This window comes from Hippocampus comes, unplaced genomic scaffold (assembly GCF_001891065.2).
Source record: "Hippocampus comes isolate QL1 unplaced genomic scaffold, H_comes_QL1_v1.1 scaffold234, whole genome shotgun sequence".
In the NCBI taxonomy this organism is placed as follows: domain Eukaryota; kingdom Metazoa; phylum Chordata; class Actinopteri; order Syngnathiformes; family Syngnathidae; genus Hippocampus; species Hippocampus comes.
The window spans coordinates 1036558-1048175 of NW_017805479.1; the positions used below are offsets into that span (position 1 = coordinate 1036558).

Sequence of the window (11618 nt, forward strand, 5' to 3'; positions counted from 1 at the left end):
ACGAGTCTGAGACTCGTGATCTGATTGGCTATTGAAACCTGACTGTGCCCGTTCACTTACAGTGCACAGGGGCCTGCTCTGTTTAATCTGAAGGCCCCGAGCAAGTTTAATTTACCTGGCAACGCAAGCTATCTGAAATATGATTGGTTAAAAACTCTACCATAATAAATAAGTTATTTATCGAGTGGCTTTCAATGTTATTTAAAATAACAGCCACTCAACTAAGTGGAAATAATATGATGTAAAGAATACAGTGAATAATTTTGTTTACATATTTATGAAAATAAAATAACTAAATTTACTTTTCTGAGAATGTGTAGGCCAGCAGAGAAGGCCTAGCTGGCCCTCAGGGTCCGCCACTGGATAAATATGTGTCTATGCAGCGTCCTCGTCATTCCGATTCAGAAAAAGTGTTTACCAGTCGGGCGATCGCTCACTATGCTCATGTTTGCCTTGGACATTTTCAAAGAATTGTTAAAGGTAGACAATAGCAAACGTCCTTGGATCAGTTGCTCCATGTACAGAACTTTGTATACATCTACAAATATAGTTGAGTTGAGTTTTTGACAAAACGTCAGGCAAAAACCTGAGAGAGAACATGAACATGAACTAAAAACGATGAGGATGCAGTTAAGTTAAATGACCATCATTTTTATTCTTTACTCTTTTCTTTGTTTTTTACATGATGCACAACTCTCATTTATTGTATAACAGTCTAATTATAACATGTATCTGTTACATGTTTTGATTCATTTTTATGCTTTATAAAACATTTATGTCTGAATATTGGGGGGCTTGGAACGGATTAGGGTATTTACATGGAAAACGCGTCCCTACTTACAAAGTTTTCTCATTAAGAAATGTCTTCCAGAACATATTAATTTTGTAAGTAGAGTTACCACTGTAGGTGAGTTTCCATTTTAAAAATTGCTTAAAATACCAGGCCACATAGTGCGTAATCTTAATAAATTAATAGCTCAGGTAACTATGTGTCATTAACATGAGTATTTATTAAGCATGGCTGTCTTTTAGATTGATGAGAGGACAACATTTAAACTGTGGCGCTGGTCGAAAAAAATGCACCTTTCTTTACTTGCCCGAGAGCATGAATCTGGAAAATTGCAGCACCTTCTGTTGCCTTTGACCGAAACAATCATTGAATCAACAGTAGCAAACATCAGGGAATCCTTGCTGGTTGACTAGAATCCATATCACATCCTCATGTCATACCTCAATCATAGTGTGTGCACATCCATCAATGAGCAAGCGGGTGATGTCACAAACTTGTATTTGATGTGGTTTATGTGTCAGGGTTGCAAACTCTCACCCATTAATCTTTTTTTTTTTTTTTTTTATAGGAAGGGAGACGATTTGAGAAGTTGATAAACAGCTCTCGAAATGAAGGACAAGACGACCCTGGATTTAACATATGCATGCACACAGGCACTGACATGAAGTAATTTTCACATTATCCCCACTGTCAAGAGCCATTAAGAGACAGGGACGAGGCTAAGGGATCAGATAAGATTAAACACTTTCTTACTCTCAGCCAGTAACCATGCAATGATTTTGTTCATTCATAGAGAAAAACAGACTCAATAAGAAAGCAAACCAGAATTCCAAGGATCGCTCTCATTGGTCCCATTGTAATATTGTAATATTAAAAGCACGTGTGTGTTGAGTGTAGTGAAGATTCCAGCTCCACCTGCAAAGATTTGATTTCAATTTCACTTGTGGCAGCAGCATTTCATCATCAAGGCATCATATTACATTTTAAACGTCATTTCATGTTGCGGTGTGGCACGTGACGTCACCAGACAAATACCCCCAAGTCAATGACTTAACCAAGCAAACAAGTATTTTCTGTTTTCAAGTTAACACTGGATGGAGGAAGGAGTATGAGAAGTTTTTGGGCACAGAAGATGGATGACAAGAATTTTTTTGAAAAGGACAAATTAAGCAATGACGGAAGTGGATTTTCGTCTGTCCCTTCAAGCGTCCCTAACCCGGTCAAGTACCTGCGGACACCCATTTCACTAATGACCGACAGAAACACACCAAGCCTGTCTTTGCTTGTGTGACCCACTAATAAACTACTTAAGACCGAATGTGAAATATCACAACGTGTGTCTCATGAGTTGTTCATTGTGTTTCTATGCGGGAGGGCGTGACTTCACTTTGCCTCAAGCGGACAAGAGGAGGAGCATTCGTCTTCCGTTCAAAAAAGTTTACACACGCCAGTCAGTCAGTCTGATGAGCGACGGTGGTTGTGTTGGCAGCTTAATGCTATGTTGGTTGACACTTCAGTCGGTTAAGAAAGCTGGCTGTGTTGCATGACCCTCGGTCCATCCCACACCATGTCGGAACGCTTAACCCTTTCAGGGACGGCAGTTACTACAGTGGACAGCTTATCATGTTGTTAGGTTACAGCAGGGGTCACCAACCTTTTTGAGAGTGAGAGCGACTTCATGCGTCCAGACTGTGTGAAGTTCTACCAAATTGATACACGTCTGAAATAACAGTTGTTCAAATTACATTTAATAATATTAGAATGTGTTATTTTTAATACTTAATGATTTTAATTTTCAGGCTCTGATCATCTTAAAGATGTCTCACAATACTGCCAGTGTTTGCATTTTTAAATCATAATTTGTATTAGCAAATCGCAATCCTAGCACTGGCGAGCTATTGGTGTGGTCCTCACAGGCTACCTGGTGCCCGCGGGCACCACGTTGGTGACCCCTGGGTTACAGGGTGCATGAAAGGGTTAAAGAAGAGGATTCACTTCATTTTTCATCATACAATAACAGTTTTACTGTTTGGTCAGCATTACATTGAAAATTAATTTCCACATAATTCTTTTTTTTGGGGGGGGTAGACTGCTGCTTTGTTGTTAGTTTAGAGCAGGAAAACCATTTGTTCATAAGTTACACGATAACACAATTTATTGGCTTGTGACTCAGCAGCAAATGTGTCTAAGGTCACTAATGTGACAAGAATTGTCTGTCAGTGGATATGCAGACCATTAAGTACAAAAACCTCTGTAAGGAGGGGCATTATTATTGAAAGGCTCACACAGGAAACAAGTGAATAGCTGGCAAAATAGATCGGGACCATGGCTATCACCTTTTCAACGCATCTTGACATGCAAAATAGTCTGTATCCGCTCTGTATGGCACAACTATGCCAATGAAAAAATACACATAAAGTGACAAATAGGGATGTGCAACGCGCTCTTCAAGAGCGACACCGGGAAGTGTTTACAAAGATAAGGAATGTTTAACCGTCTAGTGAGTATCAAATTAAACTTTTAAGCAATCATTCAACAAAGCCCCTGTTGGCAGAGTATCAAACCTTTTTTTTCATTACTTCACTGTTAGCCTCTGATGCTATCCTGCTATATGTTCACTGAGCACCGAAATATATGTTTTTTCAAATATTCATTGCTTTAATCCTAATTTAGGATTAGGGCCAAATTTGACCCTTTGGGATTTAAGGGTAGCATTTGAGTAGCAGAATTTATCGGGGCCAAATTAGACCCCGTTGGTTCTCCAGGGTTAAATTGAAAAGAAAACCTTTCCATTGGTTAATGCAGTGGTGCACACTAGGGATTAGTATAGAAGACGGTACTTCTTTTTTTTTTTGGTACGAACCGATTTGGGTTGGTACTATCGAGCACTGAATCACATGAAATCAAACGGAGACAAGTTTCGGCGCTATAGCGCACAGACATATGGGTGCTCCTCAGATAGTCTGTTCCTCCGGAATGTTCAAATGCTGACCCATTTCGATATTTTTTTCCCCCCTTAACAATTAATCACTAGATTTCACTGATTCCAATTTTGCAAACATACTGCAGCGATAAAATGAATAACCTTACTGAGATTTGTGCTGCCATTCATGTGTGAATGTACTGCGGCTGGTGTCCAGGGCGATCTTATAAAGCTGGAGGTGGTCGGTGTAGGCAAGGAGATGAACAGTTAAACCGGATTTAAAAAAAAAAAAAAAAAAATTTGAGTCTTTCGAGCTAGCGCTTTGAGTTGGCAGAATTCCGGGGTCTACCAGGGGGATGAGTGAGTGAAAGGGACAGATTTGGTTTTGATGGTGGGGAGTTGATTGAGACAGGACGAGAGAGTGCTGTTGTAGGAGTTGGTTAGGACAGTGGGGTCATGGGACAGTGGAGGAGGTGAGATGGACAGGTGGTTGAGGACGGAGGTTGAAAAGTCAAGTTAAATGCTATACTATAAGATGCAAACAATTAATCAGCAATAACTGTTGATGATTTTTTTTTTGAATGGACTGATGAGACATGTAATCAACTTTTGAATATATGGGGAAGTCAGCCCCCAAATTTTCTTTACAATAATATATTCAATAGTCTAAACACAGCATACTGATTAGTATTGCGCATGTGGAACATGAGTTAAGCAGTAAAGTGCGTGTGTTTTTGTCCATCTCCACGGGCGGCCATTTTGCCAGTTGCTGTAGACTAAAAATGACATCACAGTTACTCAACAAGGAATCATGGCTCAGCTTCACAAAACAGGTTAGCCGTTTAGTATTAAACTTATTTAATTGTAGCCGCTAATATCTTGCCTGGTAATCATTGAATGTCAGCCGTTGGCCAGTTAATGACTGCACCGCAATAATATTTCTGTATTGTTGCCAGGAATAATTTGGGGCCCGATTGCCTAAAGGTTTGCACCTGCAAAAACGGACGCAAAGTTGATTGCTCACGGAAACAGATATGGAAGCTGATGTGCTAACCATGCACACCCAGGATTGCTTCTCTGCCAAACGTGCTAAATTGCCATCCAGCTCATTTTGTGCGCCCTGGGATGATCATGTGAAAACAGATTATTTAGCAGGCACAATATGATTTATCAAACCTGAGACAAATTGTGATGGCTAATTTTTCATCTTTTAAAAACGCGACTGAAAGGGAGATGCAAAGCCGTAGCCTTGAGCGCAAAGCTGAGTATGAGCCTTCAAAAACATAGCCTGCTTTATTTTTAAAAAAAGCAAATCAAAACAATACCTTGAATGTTGTCGTGTTCCAATGTGCATGTTGTCATTTTAAGCTTCCGTAATTTTCCAAGAAATGTTGCTCTTTCTGAGAAGCTGCTATCCAAAACACAGTCCTGAAAATATTAAGTTAAAAAGGAGATAGACTCAATAAAGAAAAAAAAAGATTTCAGAAATAAAAATTGAGTCTTTTAATCTACTCTGGTTTTTATATTAACGCCCCCCCCCCAAAAAAAAAACCAAAAACAATAAGAAATACATTACTTTGGCATGTAACTGCTGATAAAGAAATGATCCCACTTCTCCCTTATTGTATCTTGGGTGTGTTTGTCTGATTCAGTGAGTTACCTAAAGATCAATAATCATCAAAAGTGGCAGGGTTGCATTCCATAGCCTACTCATCTCCTGTTGATATTCTGTCCTGCTCAGTTGTGGTAACTCGGTTTTAAACACCCGGTGTTTGCGGTTGAATGGAGTAATCATTCTCTGGGGTGAAGTGAAGACTTTGTGTGTTTTGACAGTGAACTTCTCACAATCGATACTCACAAAGCTACTGGTTTCTAAATTCAATATCGCTGGGAATTCCAGGCAATCTTAAAATGCTGCTACATGAGGATGACAGTATTCACATTTGGAACACAGCGATGTGGTATTATTTTCAGGTTTATACTGTTGTTTACTTGAAGCTATGAATGCATATATTTTGCCAAACGGGAACGCGGTAAACCATATTAACCGCAAGGGATATTAAATCACATCGTTCAGTGCAAAAGGCCTACTGTCCGGTACGAGTCTCTCTCATAGTAGTTTTTCGGATGTGCATTCCCAAGTTTTAAAGGTTTTGTTACACTAGATGGACACTTGGGATGATTTAAATCAAACAAAACGTCTCTTTTTTTTCTTCTTTCTATCTTCTATCAGAGCAATATTTTTATTTTCTGTAACATGGTGTTTGTTTGTCTTTCCACTAACATTTCCAATTGCACCACTTCCAATTTCATATTGTGCTAGCTGTGCACTCCTAAATTCATTGTGGTAAAAAGCATCACCACGACTTAAAAATCTCTCTGAAATACATCTGTGGCACCTTTATACCTGTTGCGCGCAACCTGTGAGAACTCTGAATATGCAATTTAATGCTCGCGAGTTAGTATATTTGGTATTTGGTACACTGTAAACAATGGTATGTTTAATTTACTCAATTTTATTTTGACAAGCGGCTGCACACCATAGAATCATCTGGATTTAGATACATTTTGAAGTTGATGTATTTCACTGGGAACGATAGGAATTTTGCCAAAGAGAAATCCAATGAAATCTTGCCAATTAACTCAGCTATTTGCCTTTTTTTAATGGTCTTTCTGTATCGCCACAAGGTGGCACCAAAGCCCAAACTAATTGAAAGTAGTCATTGTTGTCAAAGAAGTATGTTGAATTGATGCCTCACGATGAGATACAGTACTCTTCTTTGTTTGAAGTCTTTATACAAAAGGGCGGTGCTTTGTTAATCGGGAAAATTACAGAGACTGTGGTTGATTATGCTCTGCTGAGTAGCTGTTCAAAAGTTCTGTTTATTTTCAATGTAATTTTAAATAATGGGAGATCATGTTTGAAGTTTGAAATATGAGATGAAAATGTTTTGGCATTACAGTTTGAGTTCTTAATTTAGGCAATTAACATTTTTGCGGCGGCGGGGGTCAATTATTTGTGTTTTTTTTCACCATTCGTGGCAGGGTGGGTCCCGACCCCACCCAAAAACCTACTCCACCCAAATAATGACGGTTTGCTGTCGTCGGAGAATGTGCCCCTGAATGATTGAAATAATAAAAAATAAAAAAAAATGGGACTTAAAACAACTGCAACTTGGTTGTATGGAAATAACCTCTTTGACAGATGGTGGATGCGGTATAAACATCGAATGAGGTGGACTAGAAGAGGAATGGAGAAGGAAACAAGTGATATATCTTCAGCTCCGATTTCCACTGTGATTGGAGCTCGGTTAGAATTGATGAGGGAGGCAGTAGTTTGTGCCAAGGCTTTGCTGGTTCATGGCAAAGTCAACACCTTACAATCCCTTTAAACCCTCACGTTGCTTACCAAAGAGCAGCATGCCCCATGCCAAGCCTCAGGCCAGATATCAAATTTTGTGTGCGTGTAGGTTATATCTGTGTGTAATGAATCTCTTTTCTCATCCATACGGTTTGATTTATGTAGGGTTTGAATTTTATTTTGCATGAACAGGTCAATGTAAATCGGCCACATGTCATAACATCATAACAATAAAAGGACTGCAAGGTTTAACAAAACAAAAAGCAGAACAAAACAAAAAAAGGCATTTGAACATTTTCCTGTCTATGGCTCAAACCTCAGGTCCAATGATTCCCTTGTGTTCACAAATATGTTAAAAAAAAACTCAGGAAGTTTCTGAAGGCTGTGGCTAACTGCAGCCGCTCAACAGTTGGCGGAGAGACCAACAACAGCATCTGTCACAGTCACAAAGTTTTTCCTGAACCCTGTGAACTAAAGAAAAAAGCCACAAGTACAGCACTCTATATGGTGTACTATATTTCGATAGTTCACAACATCTATCTATCTATCTATCGCAACTCACACACACACAACAATGCTGGAAATTAGCGGGGGGTTTTGCCTCTCAAACAAGGCCACTAAAACGCAACACTGTGATTGGACCGGCGATTACATGATAAAAACGCAGTGTTGCCAAATTTTACAGAATCACCGCGTGAACACTAACTTCTTATGCCTGTCATACATGGAGATTGTTCCGAATAAAAGCCACAAGTACAGCACTCTATATGGTGTACTATATTTCGATAGTTCACAACATCTATCTATCTATCTATTGCAACACACGCACACACACAACAATGCTGGAAATTAGCGGGGGGGTTTGCCTTTCAAACAAGGCCACTAAAACGCAACACTGTGATTGGACCGGCGATTACATGATAAAAACGCAGTGTTGCCAAATTTTACAGAATCACCGCGTGAACACTAACTTCTTATGCCTGTCATACATGGAGATTGTTCCGAATAAATACAAAAAAATCATCTGAGTGGCCGCCGCTGCTGAGTGATTTTTTTGCTTCCCCACTGTTTCTTTTTATTTTCTTTCTTTTTGCACTCCGCCGACTAGTGCTCTTTCTCTCCCACCGTGTGTGTGTGTGTGTGTGTGTGTGCGTGTGTACATGCTTGAAAATGACGTCGACCCCCAAAGGTTGTCTGAAAAGAGAAAACGTTTTTCAAGCTGCAGTATATACAACTTGTTTTTTATCAAGCTATTGCTTGAATTAAAGTGTGAAAACAATGGCGACAACTTTGCTATATAGATGAATGATCTCCACTTTGTTCAATCACGTGATGTTTACGTCGATCCCCACGAGTCAAACCGTTCTAAAACGGCTCTTCAGAATGAAGCATGTAAACAGCAGGGCCGAGATAGCTTCAGTTGGTCTCCACGTCTCACAGGTTTGTCCTGCTTTTAAATAAGTTACACTCGTCTGACAGTTTAAGTTAGCTAGCTGGCTTATATTATCTCTACCATAAAAGATAAGATAAGATAAGATAAGATAAGATAAGAAAACCTTTATTAGTCTCGCAATGGAGAAATTCCCAATTCACAGCAGCAAAGTTATGAAAGGAAGAAGTGGAACAACAAAATATAGGAGCTGCTGGAAAGGCAGCCACTCTCGCGGCGCCATTTTGAGGTCCACACGACGTAACAACAAACACAAAGTGACAAAACAAACACAAAAACAACAAAAAAAAAGCAAGGCTCATGAGAGCACTTGCTTACGGCTGCCTACTCGGGCGCCATCTTGACTTCAACTTTCAAGTTCAACAAAACAAGATTTTAACCCTTTCAGGGAAAGCGGTCATTACAGTGCACCGTTTATCATGTTATCAGGTTATCAGGTTACAGGGTGCATGAAAGGGTTAATATTCCCATTTCCTACCAACTAAAAGGTGTGAATTGGAGAAATGGTTCCTCGTTACTGAGCTACATAAAGTCATTCAACGCCTTCTTAGTGGTTATTATCGATCAAGTCAACTCTTGAACTGAAATATGTCATTTCAACTGTTTCCGCTTGCGGTGTCTTCATTTTTTTTGATATGTCATTTCAACTGTTTCCTCTTGCGGTGTCTTCATTTTTTTTTGGCTTTTCACACTTTAAAAACTTGTACTTCTGAATCTTTAGCTGTCTTTAAGATGATAAATGCACAGCCATGGACTAACTGTATGATATTATGTTGCGTGCTAAACTGCTAGCTGCTCAAGTGTCAAGTCAAGCTTTATTGTCAAATATGCTCTGTGTGCAACATACAGCACAGATGAAGTTGCACAAAGGCTTTTAAAGCCTTTTTTATATTTAGGGCCTTCTGTGTTTTGTACAAGAAATGCAAAGTTTAAGTTAATATTTACATTTGTTTGAAAATGCGGCAATGAAAACGTTTCAACACAATCAACTAGTTTTCTGCAATGCGGTGTGGATTAAGCAAGTCAAATCTGTTGATTATATAAAAAAGGAAACCACTTGTTTTTTCATTATCAAGTGAGATGTATAGGTAAAAATATCCAACATTCAACCATTACATCACACGTGTCAAACTCAAGGCCCGGGGGCCAGATGAAAGCTAAAAATATCCAACATTACACATTACATCAAAAGTGTCAAACTCAAGGCCCGGGGGCCAGATCTGGCCTGCCACATCATTTTATGTGGCCCGCGAGAGCAAATCAAGCATGTCAAGTTCCATGATACAATTCAATACAAGATGCTTGCTAAAGTCTGAACCAAAATTTCAAATTGTCATATGTAATCCACAATAACAGTCGTTTTGACTTCTGATTTTATAACTAGTTGTTCATCAATTTGTTGTGTGCCGTGTATGTAATATGCGAAGGTGATTAAACGAAATTCATTGTGGCCCTCGAAGGGAAACCATAAATACAATGTGGCCCGCGACAAAAATGAGTTTGACATCCCTGCATTACATGTTCATACTTACATGTTCAAGAAAATCGTTGCTTCAGATTCCTAGGATTAATCAAGAAAAAACAAATCCTCCTTAAAAATGACTGATTTGCTCATCCAATGAAGTCTAGCAAAACTTCTCTTCCCCCAAAATAAAATAGTCATATGTGGTATGTACATGAAAATACGTGTCAAAACACTCCAGGAGCATTTGGTGATTATTTTTCTTTTTAGTTTTTTTCTTCCCCCCCTGATTTAGAACATCACCGTAGCCACGAGTGTCAAGTGTCAAGATCCCCTTTGCTACCGAGACACGCTGCCTGCACAGACACAGGACGTCGGATTAGAGTAGAGACAAGCTGACTCTCTCAAATCAGCTCTCTCAGCTCTGCAAGGCTTCTGTTTCCAAGGCAGCAGTGTGCACATCAAATCCACTTCAGAAAAGACAACATTAAGTTACGAACCCCCTGTGATTGTGTGTGTGTGTGTGTGTGTGTGTGTGTGTGTGTGTGTGTGTGTGCGTGCGTGCGTGCGTGTGTGTGTGTGCGTGTGTGTGTGTGTGTGTGTGTGTGTGTGTGTGTGTGTGTGTGTGTGTGCGCATGTGAGTGTGCTTATTTGACAATTGAATATGAACCACTGAACACACACACTTGTCGTAAGACTGGGGCATTTGCAACTCAAAAAGCAGTTTTAAGTATGACACCAATACCAATAAGGTTGTTATTGTTGTAATGTGCATCATTGTTTTAATTGTATTGCTTTTGCATTGTAGGACTTTGTTCAACAATGACTGCTGACGTTTACAGAAAAAAAAAACACTCTCCTCTGCACCCTCAGCTGTTTACGCTCTACTGCCAAGGCAAGGTCTAATTATGCATTTGAGCGTGAGAGTTTAATTTGCACGTTTCATTTGGAGTGATTGGCACTCGCATAAGTTACGCTGAATGCTGCTTAACTAAAGGAGAGGCAGGCGGTAGACACTAAGCTCTATCACTTTGCCACTCCAGTTACCCAAGCAACACAAGTTTTCGCGAGATTTATATGAATGTCTCACAGGAAACTAAATGTGTCAGAGAAAAAAAAAGCTGATGAATGTTGTTGGTTTGGTTGTGTATGGCTGAAGGTGCTCGAGGATTTCTGCAATACACTCCCCTTTTCACGTTCTGCCGGTTTGAAATTATCATTACCAGTCACAATTAGCTTTGGCAGATACATGTCTAATATGTCCAATTATTTGTTGATTTATTTTATCTCAGGGAGATGGAGATAAAAAAAAACATACCAGCATTAGAGTTGTAAAAGATGAAACCTCACTTTTGGGTGCACAGTAACTGTCATGGGATGTTCATTTTTAACAGCGGCAAAGTGTCTATATTCATCCTCACGACCTGGTGTTAAATTAACATTTACTTAAATGTTAAATGTGTGTTGACAGCAATACAGTAATAAGGAGACTACTGAATGTTTAGCTGCAAATTGAGTGTTCATGCCACTGCGATACAGCTTTGGGGGGAAATAGCCCATGCACGCATCACTACCTTAACTTATTTAATGTTCCTCGCGTGTTAACTCATTTTTAAAATCCAACCGCTAAAC

At 39.4% G+C, this 11618-nt stretch overlaps 1 long non-coding RNA gene across 1 annotated transcript; it reads left to right on the top strand.

Moving 5' to 3' along the window:
• Nucleotides 1–7957: 7957 nt before the first annotated feature.
• LOC109519241 (uncharacterized) lies at nt 7958–11106 on the top strand. The gene is made up of 2 exons (XR_002168907.1): nt 7958–8514; nt 10795–11106. It is a non-coding gene; the product is annotated as an uncharacterized LOC109519241 (long non-coding RNA).
• Nucleotides 11107–11618: the final 512 nt, after the last annotated feature.